The sequence below is a fragment of the Lissotriton helveticus genome, chromosome 4_1 (genome assembly GCF_964261635.1).
Source record: "Lissotriton helveticus chromosome 4_1, aLisHel1.1, whole genome shotgun sequence".
NCBI lineage: Eukaryota > Metazoa > Chordata > Amphibia > Caudata > Salamandridae > Lissotriton > Lissotriton helveticus.
This window is the reverse complement of record NC_136063.1, coordinates 75,605,459-75,626,965: the sequence shown is the minus strand read 5'-3', so window position 1 is coordinate 75,626,965 and position 21,507 is coordinate 75,605,459. Positions and strand designations below refer to the sequence as shown.

Here is a 21,507-nt window from a genome sequence, read left to right as displayed (position 1 = left end):
CAAGAGGCCGGATCAGCTACAAGCCGGAAGGGACTGGAACAGGGCAGGCTCACCACCCCCAGTATGTCCGAACTAACCCGGAAGGGCCCGCCCTCCTCACACGCGGCCGAGTAGGAGGAGCAGCCTGTGAGACCAAGTGGAGCTGGCTGCTCAATTACTGCAATGCTTTACCCACCCCCGCTGGGGCTCCCTGCAGGTTCTTGCATCACCTTCTGCTGCAGCCAACGGGCAATTTCTTTTTTTCTGTGACCTGGGCAGGGGCTGGCTGATGCCTTGAGGCCCCGCGCCTAACTCTTCCACTCAAGTTGGTGGGGGGGTCGGTGCCAGGGCCCACTGCGTGCTCTTGGGGCCCACCAGATGACAGCATACCATTCCCCTTACCGCCTCCTGTGCGACCGGCGGCTTTGGGTTGCAGCCACTCTGCCACACGTTGCCACAATTGGGGATTCTCCTCTAGGCCAGAGTGGGCACGACCAACGTCTCGGGTACTGCACCTGACTCTGCTGAACAGACCGCTGCAGGGTCGGCGCGGTGGCCCTCACAGCACCCCAACGAAACTGCCAGCTAGTGATTGCCACCTTCACCATATCCTAATCAGCATCCTGAGGTCCTGTGCCAGACTTTGCTGCATGGATCAGTGCAGGGTCGACACCAGGGCTTGCGAAGTGAACTGAAAGGCCTGCTGGGCGACAACGACAACTTCCCACACCCTGTGATACAGCACAGCCATATCCTTTGACACGGACCGGGTTCCCTCCTCCCTACCCTGCCGGGGGACACTGGCTGGAGTATCAAACTCTCCTGTGTGGGACCCTGCTGACCTAAGTTACGAGGGGCATGCACAGTCTGTAGTCCTGCCCTAGATTGGGGTTCCTGGCAGAGGCTTGGGGCCCCCACCCAGACTCAGTCCTCTATGACCACGCTGCATGGGTCGGTGCAGGGTCAACATTGCAGCCTCTACCTCCCCCTGTAGGACCGAGGGCCACGCAGCCTTACAAGGGGTCCTGATGCCGGAAGCAGACCAGACGGGAGCTGGGCGAGTTCCTGGCCATGGACAAGGACAAGGCTTCACTGCTGCATCCTCACAGATGCCAATAGACCATTACAACACCCGCTCCAGCAGTCTCGCCTCCGTGGCCTTGGGCACCACGGACACGAGCAAGGCTGAGGCCCCACTGAATGACATCTCCGTCATCCTGCAAGCGATCCAAGCCTCCCAAGTGGCAGTGGAGGCCAGAGTTGGAGTGGTAAAGATGGATGTGGCGCTGCTTCGCCAAGAACTATGTAACGCAATAAATCGGATCGCAGAGACAGAGTACCAGATCTCCATGGTCGGAGACGATGTCTCATCCCTCAAAACCCAGGTCTCCTCGCCTCTGACCCATACGGCAGAGCTACACGCACGGGCGGAGGATGCGGGAAAACGCTCAAGGCAAAATAACATCCGAATCGTGGGAGTCCTGGAATACTTTGCAGACACGACTTCGTCATGAATGGCAGGCCTCACGGAGAAATGGCCTGGATGCCAGAGGGATGTTTATCTCCATGGTTTGTTATTGAGCACGCCCATTGTTCCCTGACCCGAGGCCACCGCCAGGAGCCCCCCAAGACCAATCATTGTCCGCATCCTAAACTTCCGCGGCCGAGATGCAGTCCTGAATGAGGCCTGAGCCAGACCAGACCTCAAACATGGCGGCAGTAGAGTCATTATCTTCCCGGACTACACCAGCGAGGTCCAACAACACAGGCGATCCTACCAAGAGGTCAAACAGAAGCTACGGAACATGGATATTCAATTCCGCCACCTCTTCCCAGACAGGCTTTGAGTAATTTACCAGAATAAGTCTATCTTTTTCGACACACCCAAGGAGTCATGGCAGTGGCTGACTGAGGAAAGACTACAAGAACATCCTCCCTCCACCATTGCCAGAGGCCAGCCCGCAGTCTCAGCCACACGCTCCCAGCAACATCCCAACAGGCAACGCCGCCGCTCTCGGAGACGTTGCGGTGGGTCCCGCTCGGCCTCTCCACCGGGCTCCCCCTCGACGCTGCATCGTACTGCGAGTGCCCCATCCAAAGACCACTTAGAAAGGAAGATCCTGTTCTCTGGAGATGTGGCACACCTCCATCGTCCCCATTCCAGAAACCAACTACACCCCCCAATAGGACTCGGGCTTGTCCTGCAGCCCTGTCCTTAGCCGTACCTCAGACGCGGACCATGCAGTCTGAAGCGGCAGTGAGGGACCCCTCACAACCTATACCGAGACACAGCAGCCCGGTGACATTTCTACTCCAACCGGACCTTGCATTCATATCTTCGTACCAGCTGGCGCTCTAAATCCTGCCTTCGACTTGGTTCTCTCCAACCCCTGCTGTAGAACTATCACGGAAAACCTATGTTAATTCAAATGTTCTATTTCCTTGTGTGACAGATGCTTCTGGGGTAGAAGTATGGAGTGGGAGTAGGGGGGTGGGGGTTTTGTTCTGTATTACCTGTTCAAGATGATGCCCTCCCTATAGGCACCAACACGCTTTCTATTCTTTCGGGCATCCATAGACCAGCAACTCAAATAGTTTCTAGAGCCTCCCGGGCACTCGCCTCACGATCATGCAGGCCTTCCCTATGGCCCCTACCGGGTATGCAACCCATTCAGCGACCAACCTTGACCCCACCCGTTGATGTTTAAGGTACTCTCCTGAACATTAACGGTCTGCTGGACTGCATCAAGCGTTCAGCGATCTTCACATTTGTCCACCACCACCTCTCAGAAGTCCTACTCCTGCAGGAAATCCACCTCCAGGGTGAGCGCTCTCCCTTCCTCTCTCGCAAGGGCTATGACAGGGTCTTCCATGCGGGGTTTTCACAGGGCCGAGGGAGGTCACCATTCTTCTCCACCGCACCTTCAACCTGGTGGTTTCCCATGTCACTCGTGACACCCAGGGGTGCTTCATAGCACTGGAGGACACCCAGGAGGGGTGGGTGGGTGGTGGGGGAGTTGTCTATATGCATCCCCCCAGCTGGCCTGAGGGGTGGCCTGGCTGACCTAATGGTGCTCCTTGCCCGTCTTCCGACTGTCCTCTCCATGCTGGGTGGGAACTTTAACACTGTCCCTGCACCGGCGCTCGACTGCACCAGTCCGCTACCTCTAGACATCCTGAAACCAGACTTTTTACTGCCAGGATGTCTGCCTTGGGCCTCTGTGACGCCTGGCGATCCTGGCACCTGTCGCTCCAATAATACACACACACCTCCGCCTCACACCACATGCACTCACGCATTGACTTTGTTCTCCTACCTTCTCTGGACTGCCAAACACTGACCTGCATTGACATACTGTCCAGGGGGATCTCATACCACTCGCCCATACTCCTTGACCTGGGGAGCCGCTAAACGATGCAGAGACCCATGTGGCGCATCAATGCATGGTATCTGCAGGATCAGACCTTTGTCCACGACCTAAGAGATGAGCTTCAATCTTATTTAAAACAATTCTGGGACGGTGGCCCAAGTGAGTACATCCAGGGCTTTGCGAGGGTCTTAGTTAGGTCACGAGTGCGCACGTACCTTTCCCTCATCACTCAATTAGAAGCCCAAGCCATCCGTCTGGAACACCGCCTTCCCCTCGACCCAGGGGAAGTCACTGCCCGCCAACTACTCCTACTCCAAGAACACATACAACTGCACTCCCTTGAAGTGGCTACACAACTTTGACACACATCCATGGCTAATATTTATGGTTGGGGCGATACAAATGGGAAAATGTACTACTGGCTGGCCTCCCACCACCGGGCCAATAGAATAGTTCCCGAGATCAGGGACGAGGCTCGCCACGTGCACCAGGCCTTGATGGACATTGTTAGAGCCTTTGTCCTCTATTACGAGCAACTATATGCTGTGCCACAAGACAAAGATGAAGCAGCCAGCGATCACCTCCCAGACATGATCGACCTCCCTTCCCTCCTGCAGGGGGAACTCCCAGTCGCAAGAGGACTCCATCATGTTGGAAGAAATCGGGGATGCCCTCCCAGGGCAGACACCAAGGAAGATACCAGGCCCACATGGATTCCCCATGTAATACCTGGTGAAAACCGGGACCTAATGATCCCTTACCTTCTTGAGCTTTTTTTAAGAGGCATGTCAGCAAGGCTCATTCTCAGAGGACCTTGACTCCACCACCATCTTGGTGATTCCCAAAACACAGCCTCCTTCTAGGTCATGTGCCCACTACCGCCCCATCTCTCTGCTCAACAGCTTGATTAAAATCTTCATCATATTCCGGGCTAATATACTAAAAAGAGTACTGCTGACACTCGTCCACCCGAACCAATGTGGCTTTATGCCGCGAAGAAGCACTCGACACTGCATCCGACGGTTGCAGATGGCCCTAGCCCACCGCTTCTCTTTACCCCCCGACCTGACCTTTCTCTTAGTTGATTTTGAGAAGGCATTTGATACTGTGGACTGGGACTACCTTTGCAAAATACTAGCTCAGATTGGCCTTGGCCCACGTTCTTGAGGCATGCTCTGGTCCAACCCATGGCCCGAGTGCGAGTGAACGGGATCCTTTCTGACCCCTTCCCCATCCGACGTGGCAGGAGCCAGGACTCTCCCCTATTCCCCCTGCTCTTCGCCCTAGTGATGGAGTCCCTAGCTGAACTCAGTTGCAGCAATCAGCTGCACAAGGGATGGCGATGGGACACCAATCACGATGACCGGATCGCCCTTTATGCACACGATGTCCTCTTATATATAGCCGACCCGGCGCAGACTAGCCCACTCTCCCTCCTCCTGCTCGAGACCTTTGGGTGTGCCTCGGATCTCAGAGTGAACCCAGCCAAATCGGTACTGGTTCCCCTGACCCCGTCAAGGGACTGCTTTGATTGGCAGTCATTCACCACCCTCCGCAGGTTGAGTTACAAATACCAGGGCATATGGGTGACACTCCGCCCAGAACTCAACTGGGGCCTGAATCTGCAACTGTTGATCCGGAAAGCTGAAACAAACCTGACAAAGTAGCAAAATCTTCTCCTTAATGTGATGGGCCACATAGCACTTTATAAAATGATGATCTTACCCGACTTCTTTTACATTTTCCTCAACTTTCCACTCCCAATCCCAAGGTCCTGGTTCCGGGGGCTGGAGGGCAACGCCTACACCTTTCTGTGGAGAGGCAAGCAGCCACAGACATCACTCACCCCACTGTCAGCGAAGCCCCTATGAGGGCGGACTGGGCATGTCCAGTCTCTACCACCTAGCCTCCCAACTTCTCATGGCTCATGACTGGTTCAACCGTGGATGGTCCAACCTGGACTACAAGCTAGAGCTCAATCGCCTGAGGTTCCCAACTCTGCTGGCACTGTTATGTGGTGCACCAATCCCCTCCCAGATGCCCATGGTTACCCCTGTGGTACTTCTAGCCTGGCGCGCCGCCTTATGCCATACGCAATGGAATGCTAGACTTGTGCAACAAACCCCAACATGGCATGGCACCTGGCTGAGGCAGGTGGCCTCGTTCACTGGCCTCTGGATCTGGGACTCCATCGGGATCTCGCAACACTGGGATGTCTGGGCAGGGACCCACATGCCCTCTTTCGCTGACCTACAAAAATCCTTTGTCCTTGCAAATTCCCAATTTTCAAAATACCTTCAGGTCCTACACGCCCTTCAGGCCCACATATGCAACTCTGACCCCCTCCCAGAGTTCAACTCACTTGAAGCGACGATCCTTATGGGAAACCTGGGACATGGCGGTGTCTCCCAAATCTATCGTACCCTTATAATAAACTCCTTTGATCCACTCTTCTAGGGACCCAATGGAAGGGCTGGGTGGGCATGCTGGAGGATGCGGACAGTTCGGGCTGCACTGTTCCCATGAGGCACAGGGTCAGACTGATTTGCATATAGCCATGTCTGAACTGGGGTGGCAGAGTGGGCTAAAGAACGGTGATGGATTAAACCCAGATCTTTTGACCAAATATTAGTTGGTGGTAAATAACGAATACCTTTGTAAATGCAAATCTGTGCATTTACACCTGTGCCATGTGACAGACATACATGCCCTTAGGGCATGTATGTGTGTCACATGTGCACACAAGCACTATTCAGGGGTGCAACAGGGTGTCAAAGTGCCACCCTTGACTCTTTCCCTATTTTAACGATTCAGTAATTTTTACTGATTTTTTATCTACATAGCATTTACCTATTCGAAAATACCAAATCGGTAAAATTCTGTATTTTCGAATCGGTAAATTTATATTACCTACATCTAGCCCTTAAGTTTACATAAAATTCAAATAACTTGGGTAGATAGTGCTCCATGGCCTCATATAGTTTTTCAAGTATATAAGCACCTACCTTCACTTACTTCTTTCACATCCTTTCATTTTTCTCATCCTCCCCTTCTAGGTTGAGTCATCTATTATATTTTAAATTATGAGTAAGATTCTGTTTGTAGTGGGCAGGGCATAAAATGGAAAAGTTCCATAGATCTCATAATTTCAGTTGGTAGGCAGTAGAGATATCATTCAGGTCAGACAGATCTCACAAGCTCAGATATTACAGCTTCGAACAGATTCAGGCCCTGCTCTCCTATGATGCTGGCCCGCTCTGCTTTCTCCCAGTTTTCCTGAGTACTTTCTCCTGCTCTTGTCTCGTTTTTTACTGCCTTCTCCTCCCGTTCTCCGTTTTTCTAAGTGCTTTCTCTTGCTTTTCCCTCGTTTTGCACTGCTTTTACTTGTTAAGCTTTCGATTCTTACGTACAATACTGCATTAATAGGCACAGTTTATTTTCCATAACTTCTCAAAAAATCCAAACCATAAACACACACACTCCTCTTCTTTCAGTGTTTTCTGTGTTACACACTATTATGTTTTTTGTCACACACTATTTCTCCTACCTTATCTACAGTTTACTCACCACTTCACACACAAACTACCTATCCCTCTCAATCTTACTTTCTATCTATTTTATACAGCACTCACCTCTATCTATTCACCATACCACATACTTCCACTACACAAATTCAGTAAACACCACACATTTCCACCCCAGACAATTCCACAGCTAACAATTCCAGTTCAAACCACATAATTCCAGTACAAACAACATATATCCCCCAACACAAACAAAAAACATAAGTAAAGAATAATATCATTTAGAACGACAGTAGCTCCAACTTTCACAAATGTGAGACCAATTGCATTGCAAATGCTCGTTCTAAGTAGGTTGAGTTGCAGATTATAGAAAGAGCTAAAGTGAAAGCAGTGGCTACATTTGTGGATGGGGTTTTTGTGCATGAAGGGTTACCCAAAACTTTGATTAGTGACAATGTGCGCAGTTAAAGTCTGACATGAAAGGAGGGAATCTTGTTATACTTAACACCACGGACTACTTGGCAGAAGCCCACCAACAACTGGGAAACGCAACTTGCTACCAGAAGCTAGATCATAACCCCACAAATGAAATCCAAGAAAACTTCTTCAACTCCTGAACAATTGGTATGAAAAAGAACTTTTAACTTTAGAAGAAAAACAACTTCTGTACATTAACAACCTGGCTACTCCAACTTTTTACCTGTTACACAAGGTACACAAACCAGCCAGAATACCTAAAGGCAGGCCAATCATTGAAGGCACTGACTCCATTTTTTCCAATGTGGGAACCTTCATTGATGCCGAGTTGCAACCCTTTATGGAGGACCTCTCCTCCTTTATAACGGATACCAAAGATGATCTGTAAAAACGTGAAAAAATAGTCTGGCAAGATGACTACGTACTATGTGCAATCGATATTACCAGTCTCTGCACTTCAATGAAACATCCTGATGGAATAGTAGCAATCAGAAAATTCCTACAGACCAGATCAGTTAATTTCACAACCAGACATAATGATACTGGACATGTTAGAATGTTGCCTATTCAACAACGATTTTCTTTTCAATGGCAATTTCTTCTTACAAATTCAGGGTACTGCCATGTGGACAAAATTCGCGCCACCATACGCCTGCCTCCTAATGGGCGAGGTGGAAGGACACTGGCTATGGGGAGGAAGAACAGACGATGCCTCCAGTAACATAACTATGTGGGGAAGGTATATAGATGATATTCTGCTTGTGTGGCAAGGTCCAGAAGAACACCTGAAATTGTTCATCGATTCCATTACCCCTAACAGATGGGGGATCGACATTACATATACTATTTCAAAAACTGAAATTGAATATCTGGATTTAACAATTTACATCGAGAACAACATACTGTATACCAAAATACACAGAAAACCTGCCTCTGACAATTCGATTCTACACACAACAATTAGTCGTCCAAATCATACTATCACCAACATTCCTGCAGGAGAATATCCCCGAGCTCGCATGAATTGCAGCTCAAATGAGGAATATACTATGAATTCCAAAGCAATAACCCAGCATCTGATACAAGGTGGATATAAAGATCAAATCCTCAATAAAGCCCAGAAACGGTTTGCTGGTACTGAACGACATCTGCTGCTGCATATCAATTGTGTCAGAGAGCGTAAACTAGTGATTCGCTTTACCACACAATATAACAACGGTCATCAATGCATTCGGAAAATCCTTAAGAAATGCTGGCACCTTCTGAAAGAAAACCTCACTGTATATAATGCTCTTCATGACACACGACAGCTAAGTTTTCCCAGAAGCAAACATCTGAGGGACATTCTGTGCCCATCCTTTTTGGAAATCAAACAAGAGCCAACTACCTTTCTGAAACAACCTAAAGGCTTTTTTACCGGCTCGAATTGCTCGATTTGCAAACTCGGCAAGTCCAGAACAAAGGAAGTTACAGTCAATGGCCACATGTATAAAATAAATGACTTCATCAACTGTGAAAGCACCAATGTGATTTTTCTTATCACCTGTTCTTGCGAACAACATTACATTGGGAGCACTATCTGACCATTGAAAATCCGTATTCAGGAACTCTGTCGTAACTTTCATAAGTCAGACATTCGGCAACCCCTGGTGGAACATTTTGTATCAAATCACTTTAACCAACTGACCTTCTATATCATTGGTCTACAAAAACTGAAACAGCATAAACAAGGCGGTAACTTAGAACTATGCCTCCGCAAAGAGGAAAGTGCCTTGATCATAGGCCTGGAAACTGTGGAAAAGGGCCTTAATAAAGAACATGAGTGGCACCACTGACTCTAAGGGCACACATGGCTCGTTCACCTTGCCAGACACCACCTATTGATATGTCGCTATAGAGGACATTTTAACTTGTCCTCACAATTTCATCCAATCCAATATTTACATCTGACAAGCCTTGCATCATAGACATATCAGCACAAAACCCTGCGTCTAGTGCATGAATTCTGTTCCTTTGTAACTGTGTCTTCTGCAATAGTCTCTTTGAAAAAATGTTTTTCTGTTACAAAATCGTTACGGTTAATCTTTGTCTTAATTGTGCCCTTTTTAGACTATAGCCATGGCAGACAGGATACTATGTGCATTCCCTTTCAAGCGCTATTAATACAAGTTATACGTGTTCCTTTTGAATTCTTGCATTACCAGTATTAATTATGCCTTTTGTACAAGAGGTCTGTTTCATTCTAAATTGATTTTTGTTTTACGGTTTTTCACCTCTCGCTCACTTAAATTTTTCTTTCTTTATACATGTAGACAGGTCACTCATGCTGCTTCCCATAATTGCTATGAATATAATTAGATTTCCCATATCAAAGTCATGCACATTCTTTAATTGAATCTGTACATTCGTGTTTATAATTACTTTACTTATTTTGATCTCTTTCTCAATGTTATTGATTATTTTATTCTTTCTCCAGTTCATCCCATTAGCTCGGATCTTCTCTGAAATGGCGGCTGCCCTGTTCTTACAAAGGCTGCCCCTGGAACTTTTGTCCTCTGCCGTTTGCATTGGACTGACACTTTTTATGCAATGTAGTTTCTATTACGCTGGAGATTATCAGCTTTTACCACGTTCTCCACAACATACTCTACTGCCTTAATAAACAGTACGAGTACTGTGTGTTTTAAAAATAATTAAAGTTTCCGCAAGTTAGACTTGAATCAATCCTTCCGGCTATGACGCACGTTCACTTCCGGGTCATATTGGACACTCTAAGGGGCAGATTTACAAGCCCCTTGCATCTCTTTTACGCCGCCGTTACGTCACTTTTGTGACGCAGCGGCGGCGCTAACGATGCGCCATGCTGCGGGGTAGTTACAGCGTGAAGCATCTGGGAGATGCGTCATGTTGTAAAGCCCTGTGCCAGAAGGAGGCGTTGCTGCGCAAGTGGCGGGGGGGGGGAGGGAGGAAGTTAGGTTGTTCCGACATAGGAACGCCTCCTAAAAGTGGTTAAGTGAAATCTACAAGATTTCACTCAGTCACTTTTGAGCCTGTGCTGCGTCAAAACCCTGCGCCTGCTTGAAGCAGGCGTATCAAGCAGGCATAAGGAATGACGCAGCAATGAAAGAATAGGGCCCCTCAGAGCATTGCTGGATCTGCGTCGCGCTTGCAACGCAACTCCAGCAATGCGCCGCCTTTACGGCACAGGTGCGTCACGCATCTGTGCAGTTTTTGCCCCATGGTGCTCCGCATTGTAAATGCGGCGCATCCATGGTGGCGGAGGCGTGGCGCACAATAACTGGTGCATCCTTGCTGATATGCAGGGATTCGCCAGTTATTGTAAATCTGCCCCATACTGCTTAAAAATGGCGGCGCATTCGGACTACTGTCACACTACGGAAACACTTCTATGGACGTATTTATCCTGGGACTCAACCTACATATTTCGAGTAAGTCACCAGTGCTGTATTGCTTTCTGTTTTTAAACTGGTGCTCAACTGGAAATCCCAACCTGTAAGCTCCATCTAAATGCTTGTTACAGTCAAATCTGTTTCACAGGCTGAAAGTATGCTCCGATTACCTTCTGCCAAGTGACATTTCGAGTAGCCACATGTGCACTATTGCAGCTTGTCCATTTTTGATCAAGGCTCGCCTGGGTCAGCTACAATTTTAAAGCCTCATTTAAGCACTTACATTGCCATACCTGTGCGTTCTTTAAAAAGACGCTTCAGTTTCTCTTCTGCAAGACAAATCCTTATAAATGTGGAGATGTATCTAACTAGAAAATATGGCCTTTTCTGACACAATATTTTTTTTTTATTCATTCATAAAGTTTTATATAGCACGAACAAGATCCCGAAGGATATCAGAGCGCTTTACAATAAATTGGTAGAGAGGACAAAATGAAATGTCACCCTATTCAAGAATGTTGCTTCTTGTTAAACCTTTGCATATTACGCAGTATTCACTCTTAAATTAGAATGTTTCTTGCGCTACGTTATGCAACACATACATTCCATTTAGTTATTAGTGTCCTACTTTACCTTTCACTTTGCTGTGTTCCTGACGTGGGACCCCTCTTGCGGAAAAGCACACGCACAAAAATCTTTCCAGGATAGACCTCCATCTATTAATGTGTAATGATGCATTGAATTAATTTTTCTCTCTGTCTTTTTCTTCATATCGCTCCTCCTGTAAGAAGCATGAAAAAATCCCTTAAAAAATTCTAGATCGACCTTTCCCATTGCTGTACAATGTTACTCTGTTAATACAGATGTATTTGGGATTCTATGTTGACCTCATATTCATCTTGAAAGCTCTATATATACTTTTGTGGTATTTCCACTGCGGATTTTTCTGAACTTGTTACAATCACGTTTGTGTTGCCTTATAACTATGAAAGTATTTACACATGGACTATAGGTTGAATGGATTACTATAGACAGATTGTGTAAGTGTTACATGATGGTGTCATTCCACCGTTCAAGACTCTGAACTTGCTTCATAAAAATGTTTGTTTTCCTCAGATTTTGGATGTTTTTACATATTACTATGAAGAGAATTGGAATGTAATCTACCTTCATCAGATTGTATGACTTTTGAACATTACAACTAGGTATTGTAGCTGACCACCCTTCAAAATAACCTTTCCATTTGGCATGCCCTGATACCTCATGAACTCACTTAAGTCCTCACATGAAGCTGTCCTGTATATTACATCAGCTCTTGAATAGAATAGAATGAGGCTTCTACTTCTTCACTTTAATCACCATTCTTAGTCCTATCTCAGCTTAATGCTTTTTTGACATCCAGAATAATAATTCTGGAGACCTGTTCTTGCCAGCACTTGATTCCGTTTTCCTCTCTTATTCCTGGGTAACTTTCTTTTTCACTTTCTTTTCACACTTGCTCTTAAAAAAAACAACGCTGTAGCTCTTTTTAAATTACTAATAAAATAAATAAATATTTTTAAATCTTCAATTCCTACTATTTCCACTTGCATACTATAGTTGGTGTTTCCCTTGGGGTCCTCTCATCCGGCTATCTTTAGTATGCATTGTATTTCCTTTCTTTTACAGCCTTAAGAAAGCCCTGGCTCAACTTGCCACATAGGGCGAAACATGTGTCGGCTGTCCCCTTTTCTTAAAAACCTTCTATAAAACATGACCCAAAAAATAGGTGGAATAGATTTAAAAAGTGATAAATGGAAATATAATATCTACCTTCACTCAATTCTACTTGGATTACTGTGATGTATCATAAAAAGGAATGTATCTAATGAATAATATAGACTGGTTGAAGGGAGGAACACATGCTTACACCCTCACTCCTACAGAACATTACAGCAGTCCACCCTGGACATAATCAGGGCCTGGGCTTGTTTTTTATTCAGAAGCAAAGTAATATTCAGAGTCTTTAACATCCCAAAGCATTTCTCTGGAAGTGCTGTGATTTGGTTATCAAAAGAGAGTTTCTCATCCAATTAAATGCCCAGATTGACCTTAGGCTTGGGAAGAGGTAGTGGACCAAGGTTATTGGGCCAGCGAGCAGTAGACCAGACGTTAGGCTGTTTGCCTAGGATCAGTACCTCTATCTTCCCTGCATTTAACTTGGGACAGGTGGAGTTCTGTGAGAGAGTGATGATGAGCTCAGTGTCATCTGCATATGAGACGATGGTAAACCCGTAGCGCTAGATGACCTCAGTCAGGGGCCGCAGGTATATTTTAAAGAGAGTTGGGCTCAAGGAGGAGCCCTGCAGCACTCCTTGTTGTGAATGGAACACCTTTGACTGGAAAGGTTTTTGGAACACCTAGAAGAAGAGCGCCTGCAGGAAGGAGGCAAACCAAATCAGGGCTTAACAGCCAACGCCGCAGTTCCAAAGTCTTACGATCAGGATGTTATGAGACACAGTTTTGAAAGCTGCACTGAGATCCAAAATTAGTAGGGCTGCAGAGTCACCAACATCCAAAATTTGGTGGATCGATTCTGAAGCTGGTAGCAGGGCAGGCCCGGTGCTTTAGGAGGGACAAGTGATGAAGTGAAAGGTGACCAGCTAACCTTTGCAGAGGGTCCTCTTACATGTGTGAACACATTTCACCATGTATTTAGTTACTTTTGATCCTTTTGAAATAGAAAATAAAAAATGTTATCTGCATATTATGTAGCAGATGATGGCTTATGTGGCAAATGCGTTCTGCAGACGGCCCTGCCAAGGCAACAGGGGTTAGACTAACGCGTTTTAGAGCTGGTGGCTGCATCACCGGACTAAAATGCATTAGTCATGCATTTGAAATAACTCTTATACACAATAGGGGATTCTTGAGAGGTGCACCATGGCAGTATAAAAGCATCTCATGCAAGCAATTCTTTCCTGAACTATATACAGATCAATATCCTGCAGCCTGAGGCACTCACTCATTGCTATGATCCAGTAAAGTCCTAGACATCAGTCAGAAACACTGTCCCAGCGCTATACTGCAAAAACTAATTGTGGTGTGGCGGCCCCTCTCCTGAGAGGACCTTCCACTGACTGGATCACTTCTACGGCTGTTGACAGCTAAGTTTTGACAGTTGCATCCAGCACCATCATTGCAGTTATTTTATACAACAGTGCATGGTCATTTGCCCGAGAGTGGGGTGGGGTGTCCGCTCCACTCCCACTGGATTCCAGAGAGAGAACAGGTCAAAGCCTGTGGCCATCATATGTTTGCAGCTGGCTCCTGAACAAAACTGAATCCAGCAGAAGCCTGTCTCAGTAACATAATTCAGCATTACAGTCACAATTTACTTTATGTTGCGACCATAGTTGCATTTGTTACATGATGTTGTTTCTGTGGTTTTTTATGCTGCGCGAGCCTGTAGGCTGTTACGTTATGTGTGTGGCGGGGTACACAGCGATATCTCCGGAACACTCAGACAGATCACCTCTGCCACCCTGCGCTGGAGCTGCTGTGGAAACCTGCGATCGTGGGCAGAGACAAGAGTCATGGGCTGACTCGAGGTAATGGAGCCACTCCATATGTACAAGGCAGCCCAAGCCACTCTTACCAAAGGTAATGGAGCCACTCCCTATATACGAGGCAGCCCCACGCCACTCTTACCAAAGGTAATGAAGCCGCTACCTACTTACAAGGCAGCCCCAAGCCACTCTTACCAAATGTAATAGAGCCGTTCCCTACGTACGAGGCAGTCCCATGCCTCTCTTACCAAAGGTACTAGAGCCGCTTCCTACATACGAGGAAGCCCCACGCCACATTTACCAAAGGTGATGGAGCCGCTCCCAGCATACGAGGAAGCCCCACGCCATTCTTACCAAAGGTAATGGAGCCACTCCCTATGTACAAGGCAGCCCAACGCCATACTTACCAAAGGTAATAGAGCCACTCCCTGTGTATGCAGAAGCCCCAAGCCAATCTTACCAAAGGTAATGGAGCCACTGCCTATGTACGAGGCAGCCCCACTCCTACGTACGAGGCAGCCTCATGCCACTCTTACCAAAGGTAATGGAGCCACTCCCTGCGTACGAGGCAGCCTCATGCCACTCTTACCAAAGGTAATGCAGCCACTCCCTGCATACGAAGCAGCCCCTGGACACTCCCTATGTAAGTGGCAGCTCAACGCCACTCTTACCAAAGGTAATGGATCCACCCCCTACTTACGAGGCAGCCTCACGCCCCTCTTACCAAGTAGCATGTGGTTGGTTTGATAGAGAAATGAACATGCATCACACTTGGCAACTTTTTCTGAGCTAGATTTCACGACAGTACAGTACCCTAGAGTGACACATTATAAAGCGTGATAGCAGTTTGGCTGAAGGGGTTAAGAGCTTCTCACAGTACCCTAGAGCTACACATTATAGGACGTGATAAAGAGCTGTGTGGCTGAGGCTAAAGGCATAAAGAGCTTCTCATAGTACCCCAGAGTGACACATTATAGGACGTGATAAAGAGCTGTGTGGCTGAGGCTAAAGGCATAAAGAGCTTCTCACGGTACCCCAGAGTGACACATTATATGGCATAATAGAGAGCTGTGTGGCTGAGGCTAAAGGCGTAAAGAGCTTCTCACAGTACCCTAGACGGACACAATATAGGGTGTGAAACAAAGCTGTGTGGCTGAGGCTAAAGTCGTGAAGAGCTTCTCACAGTATCCCAGAGTGACACATTATAGGGCGTGATAGAGAGATGTGTGGCTGAGGCTGAAGGGCTAAAGAGCTTCTCACAGTACCCCAGAGTGACACATTATAGATCGCGATAGAGAGCTGTATGGCTGAGGCTGAAGGCGTAAAGAACTTCTCACAGTACCCCAGAGTGACACATTATATGGCATCATAGCGAGCTGTGTCGCTGCGGCTAAAGGGGAAAAGAGCTGCTCACAGTATCTGTTGGTGGGTCAGAGCATCCTACCTTTGGCTTCTCTGTAGAGAGATCTTCACATTTGTGCCAACTGTAACTTTTATTTTATATGACAGTGTGTGAAGGAGTGATACACAGATGTCAAACTCCTGATATAATGTATGGAAAATAGTGTGTTTACAGGAGAGGAGGAAGAGAGAGAGAGAGGGTGGGTGGGTGTGTGGTGACATGGGCCATACAAGTTGTGCATGCAGTGAAAAAACAGTGATGAAGAGGAAAGATATGATGTGTAGGATATGCAGATTGATGACTTCGGAAAGATGCAGAGAAAAAGAGGGAGTAACAGTGAAAGACTAAAGTCGAAAGAAGTGTGAAGGGAAGACAGGAGTAAACACATTGAGAAACTCAGAAGACCATTCACAGATCTTAAAAATATTTTATTCACAAACAAATCTTTTCACTTTCCAAGCTAAATATTTACAATAACTAGATTTAAAAAAAATTGTTTTTATGTATTTACCACTGTGCCCTTTAATGGTCGTACAACCAAATAAAGTTAAATTGAATTGAACTAGAACTCATTTACTGATAATGTTTTAAAGCATTTGCAAAGCCAATAAATCTGACTCATTTTACGTGTGTTTGTTTTTTGTGATATGTCTAAGTATTACAATCACAATAATGAAGGCAGCGTTATTGCTTGCTGTAGCTTGTATGAATTTGTCACTCTAAATGTCTTTTGGTAGTATGTCACTCATACGCAAATTAAAACCACCGGATGTCACATATAAGCAGGCTGAAAACGTGGCAGCTATGCGCATAATTCCCTTGGCCTTGCTTACAGTGGCACAGGTGGGTGTAGTAGAAGAGCACTGAACTCATGAGTACAATTATCTAGGTGGTGTCATTACTTGCTGCAACTTGTGTGAAAGTGTCACTCTAAATGTCACTCATTTGGCAGTTGAATGTCACTCATAAGTACATTGAAACCATGGAAATGCCACACATAAGCAATCTGAAAATCTGACAGCTATGAAATATAAATACTGATCATACTGGTATAAACGAGCCCAGTGGCAACCCTAGCTGCTCCATAGCGCAGTATGCCAATTATAACACGTTTCTTTTCCCCATCTGGATATCTTGATAATACAAAAGTGTGTTCTCTATTTTTGGGCCTATTCATTATCACAGTGGCAGGATGTATTCCTCTAATTTGTGAAAAACTAATTTAAAATGTTACTTTAAAAAAGCTCCTTAACTAAGTGCCTCTTCCAATTAAACTTGACATTCGAGTGCCCAAATTATGTTGAAATGCTGACCCTTAAAATACAGGTTATTCGGCGTGATAATGCCAAAAGATGTATATTGAAATTATTTATTTCTGCCTGCCTGTGTTTGTTTATCTGCAGGGCTCGGCGTCTCTCCCTGTAATGGCGGTGCCCGGTCTGGGGTGCTCACGAGGATTCTAAGTTGGAACATCCGTGCTCAGAACTTCAACCAATGGCAGTGTTGCCAAGTTCGGCTATTTCCCTCACAAATGGGCAACATTTTCCCCAGCAGTATCGCAATCAACACGACACCAAATCATCAGTGGCAGCCAGCCCTGAGTGGTGATTGGCCCCGAAGCGCGCTGGTCAGCACGACTAAAGCCTTGATTGGCCAGTGTCTGTAAGTGCAAGTGCACCCCACAGTGATTATTTTGTACCTTCCTGTTTGGGTCCCAGGGCCGTCAATCTGGTAGCGCGCGCAAGGGCTACCAATGACGGCCCTGCAAACATTTATTAACATCCAGAGCCCGCCCATGGCAGACTTGTAAACTGTCCTGTTGTTTTAGCGCGCAGTGCGCACCCACATGCGTGGTGACGTGCATGAATGCATCGAGTGACTGACACCTCGACAGGCCAACGCCGACCCCCAGTCTCAGCCCATAGGTGAGTGACTTCCTGCAGTGTCACTCTGACTGAGTGAGTCTGTAGGACCTCGGGCGCCGGCGGGGCGGGTCCTGTGAGAGTAATACTTTCACTTTCGATTCTCCTTCTGCTGCGTGAGGATGGTTGAGAGATTCAAGCAACACCAGGTGCGTTTTTCCTCTAGTTTATACTCTGGGTTTTTTTAGGTGGTGCTTCTGAAAAGATAACATGCCCGTCACTCTGGGGGTGAGGTTAGGGAAAGGAGGACACAGCCCCGAATAGAAGTGCTTGCTGTGTCCTGTGTAGAGAGAGTGTGTTGGACACGGGGACAAACCTTCACAGCTACAGGGTAAGTGTTTTAAATGGGCCTGCACATGCAAATATTTTCTCTTTGGTAATGGAACTTTATTTTGACGTTTTGTGGCAGTGTAGTTGTGTTTAAAGCACTTAGAAAGATCCTTGTATATTGAGCAGTTTTGGGCAACAAAGTGTCAAGTTAACTATGGTGATTCATTTACCTGCTGGAGAGATGGGAGTTTCGTCTAGTGGCAGTTTTCAGTTGTGTAAGGGAGCCCAGAGTGTTAATATCGTAGCTGCCAAGTATTCGTATTGCTGATGTGACTTATGAGTGACATTCCACAGCAGAACGTAGCACTTCAAAAATCTGGGTTAAAATAATGAGTTGCATATTCATTGTGCTGCTTTAAGTCATAGGCTTGGACATCGTAGCACTATAAATACAGAAGTCGTTACCCACCACTCCTTACCTCCCTGCCATCCAACAATCTGTTCCTTTACTATCTGCTTTACACTCATCTGCAGTGACAGTATTTACCCCTTGCATGCTGGTGACGAACCCCAGCCGTCACGCTCCGCGGTGCTCGTGTGCTGATGACGGCAGGGGTTCGTCACAGCCCCGCCCTGTTTGATTGTTTACCGCACAGCGGCGGAAACGGGCCAGCAGCGAAGGGGTTAATCAAGAAGATTTCATAATGTAAACAAATGCATTTCCTACTGATTACGTTAACTTGGGATTTATCTTTAAACATACAGCGTGCCTTTATTTTAAATGCTGCTACCTGAAGGTGAAGACAATCAAAACTAGTGACTGAATGAACATATTTTGTGCTCCAACCCTCTTCCCTCTCGTCCGGCCTGGTACTGCCCCAACTGCAGCACTCAAGTTAGTCTAGTGATGAGGTCCGCTGGACTCACCTGTAGTATCCTGAAGGTGCTGCCAGGCAAAACCTACAGAGCGTGTGGTGAAACCCAGTGTGATGGTCCGGTCTGCACACATTGCTGAGGTTACCTATAGGCCCAAGGCCTACCAGACAATGCTACTCTTTGACCTTCTTAGTCACTGTCTTTTACTGTTACACTGGGTGCTCCTAAGTGCTTGTTAGCAGTGCCCCCTTTAAACTGTGCCCGCCAACGCCCTATGGACGGTTTACAGGGACCCCTTTGTGATTGAAGGTCCAGGGGCAGGTGATGGCTAAGTTGCTTGCTATCTTTAGGCAAACTGTCCATGGGGCAGACTCGAGGCTGTGCACAGCAGGAAAATCCCCCCACACCGTTCCAGTGCCATTTGCCTGCCAGCAGCACGATCATAGAGAGCACGCTGTGAGAGTCTCACAATGCTGTTTGCATAGTAACAGGAAAACAAACCAAAATTCAGCCACTGGCTGGGATTATCCTTTCAGGATTTATGTTGATGATACAGAAGTGCCGTATCCTGGCTGTGTTTATGTTCTGCCATGACACCAGACGGCCAGGTGGAGGGCCTGGTCTGGTGCAAATGTATTTAAGCTGCTGGGCAGAAGTATATGTGTGTTTTTAGAGAAGTTTTGACACTATAGGTCATAACTCTGCTCCCTAACAGCCAAAGCGTAATCAGTTATAAGCTCCTAATTGCGGCACTGGACAACCAGTAGCACAGCATGTGCTGGTAGTGGCTGCTTTTATCATAATATGAAGCAATGTGTTGTGATTCTTCCAGGAGCTATAGTATGCGTGACTAACGCATTTTAGTGCGGTGATGCGGACATCAGTACTAAAATGGGTTAGTACAACCCCTGATGCGTGGTACTTGGCAGGACTGTAATACGCCTGCTGCAAAGGACCTGTGCCTTTCATATCAAAGAATAATATTTTATGGTTTGTTTTGGTAGAAATAAATTCTAATTAAAGTTGACCCTAAACTGTTATGTTCTGAATCCTGAGTTTGTTCTTTTCCAGACTAAGCACCCTTTAAAATGTGCCTACCAGTATGGGTGGCATGTGAATCTCGTACCTTTTGGTCTCCTTAGACTTGGGTAACATTTTCTATGCACTAATTCACAAACGTATGATTCATTGTGTTTTTATGTGTGATTTTGAAAATGTGGAAAATTTTGCTTTAGGAGCAGGGATTAATGGAGTCCTTTTTAAATGCGGACTGTAACATCTGCAGTTGTAAAGCAAGCATTAATGCTTTTGGGCATTCTGGCAGATAGATAATATGTTTGTTACTGATGAGGTATGTTTCACACAAGATTCCCTATTAGGCACACTATTTCATACAGCCTTTAATTCCGATTTGCTTTCGAGCCACCATGTTTGTTGAGACTAAGCGTGGTGGGGCAACACATGCAAAGAAGGTGGGACTGTGTCTGACAAAGGGTAGGGTTTGTTTAATGCACTGGAGAAAGTTAAATATCATGCATTTCCAATGAATGCATGATGATGCATAAAGCGCAATAATGTATGAGATCATACATAATAGAAAGTACCTCTGCTGTGAGAGAACTCATGTAGAGGCACACACGCACACGCTCCCCCCCCTCCCCCTATGATGTCCCTTTCTGTTTCCATCTTCTTTGCCTCATGGTTGTAATAGTAAGGGATGTCTCTCAGCCTTGTCAATTGCATTATCCCATACATACTAGATGGTACCTCTACCATGACCTTCGTATGTAGAGGCATACTCCCATTCTGTTTGAACTTCTTTCTCCAAGGGCAGCCGTAGGCAGGAGTGTCCCAGAGCTTAGCCAGTAGCATTTTTCAATACACACTAAATGGTATCCTTGTTTTGAGAGGTCTCATGTAGAACATGCTCCATAAGTAGCGTGCACAGATACTACTCCCTATTGCAGACCCCATTCTGTTTGCCCTATCGTTCACCCAGTACAGTAGCAGGCATGGGTGTCTCTGAGCTTAACTAGTAGTATTCTTCCACATATACACAATGATAGATAACTCATGTAAAACATGCACCATAAGCAGTATGCAACTTTATACTCCCTAGAGCTGCCCCTATTCTGTTTCCATGTGAGCAGGACAAGGAGAGCCCTATACGCCAACGAGAAGCATGGTAATTGTATTATATTCCAACAAAAGTCATGTGGGACTTATTTATGTTCTACTTCAATCCTATTTTAAAACAAATGTGTGTAGACTCAATTCTATTAGTCAGAAGACAGGTACAGGACGCCTTCTTATTTGAATAGAAGTTAATTTGTTGTCTAGGAACAATACAGCTCATAAATTGAAAAATAGAAAATACTCCTGTGTAATGAAAGATGTAATGAAGATGAACTGTAAACATATGTCGTTGACGCAGTGTCCTGTACTGTAAACAGGAACGGCATTGCTGACATGGCAGGGCTCGACAAATCCACTCGCCTACTCGCATTTGCGAGGGAGTGTTGATGAGGACGAACTATTTTTAGGTCCTACTCGCCCTTTCTGGCGAGTAGGAAGACAAACTAACTTTTGTCCTCTGTCTTTTAAGGCGGAGCAAAAGTGACAAGATAACAAGATTTAAAGGCATTTTTATTGCTCACAAAGGTAATGAGCAATAAAGATGCCTCTAAATCGTGTTATCTTGTCACTTTTGCTCCGTTTTCAGAGACAG

General features: G+C 46.2%; 1 pseudogene across 1 annotated transcript in view; it reads left to right on the top strand.

The window, feature by feature from the left end:
- The first annotated feature begins 17,504 nt into the window (after window positions 1–17,504).
- The window catches only part of LOC144828341 (uncharacterized), a 148,184-nt pseudogene continuing 144,181 nt past the window's right edge, over window positions 17,505–21,507 (top strand). Inside the window, exon 1 of the transcript XR_013610426.1 lies at window positions 17,505–17,636. The product of XR_013610426.1 is annotated as an uncharacterized LOC144828341 (transcript). The remainder of the gene's footprint in view (window positions 17,637–21,507) is intronic.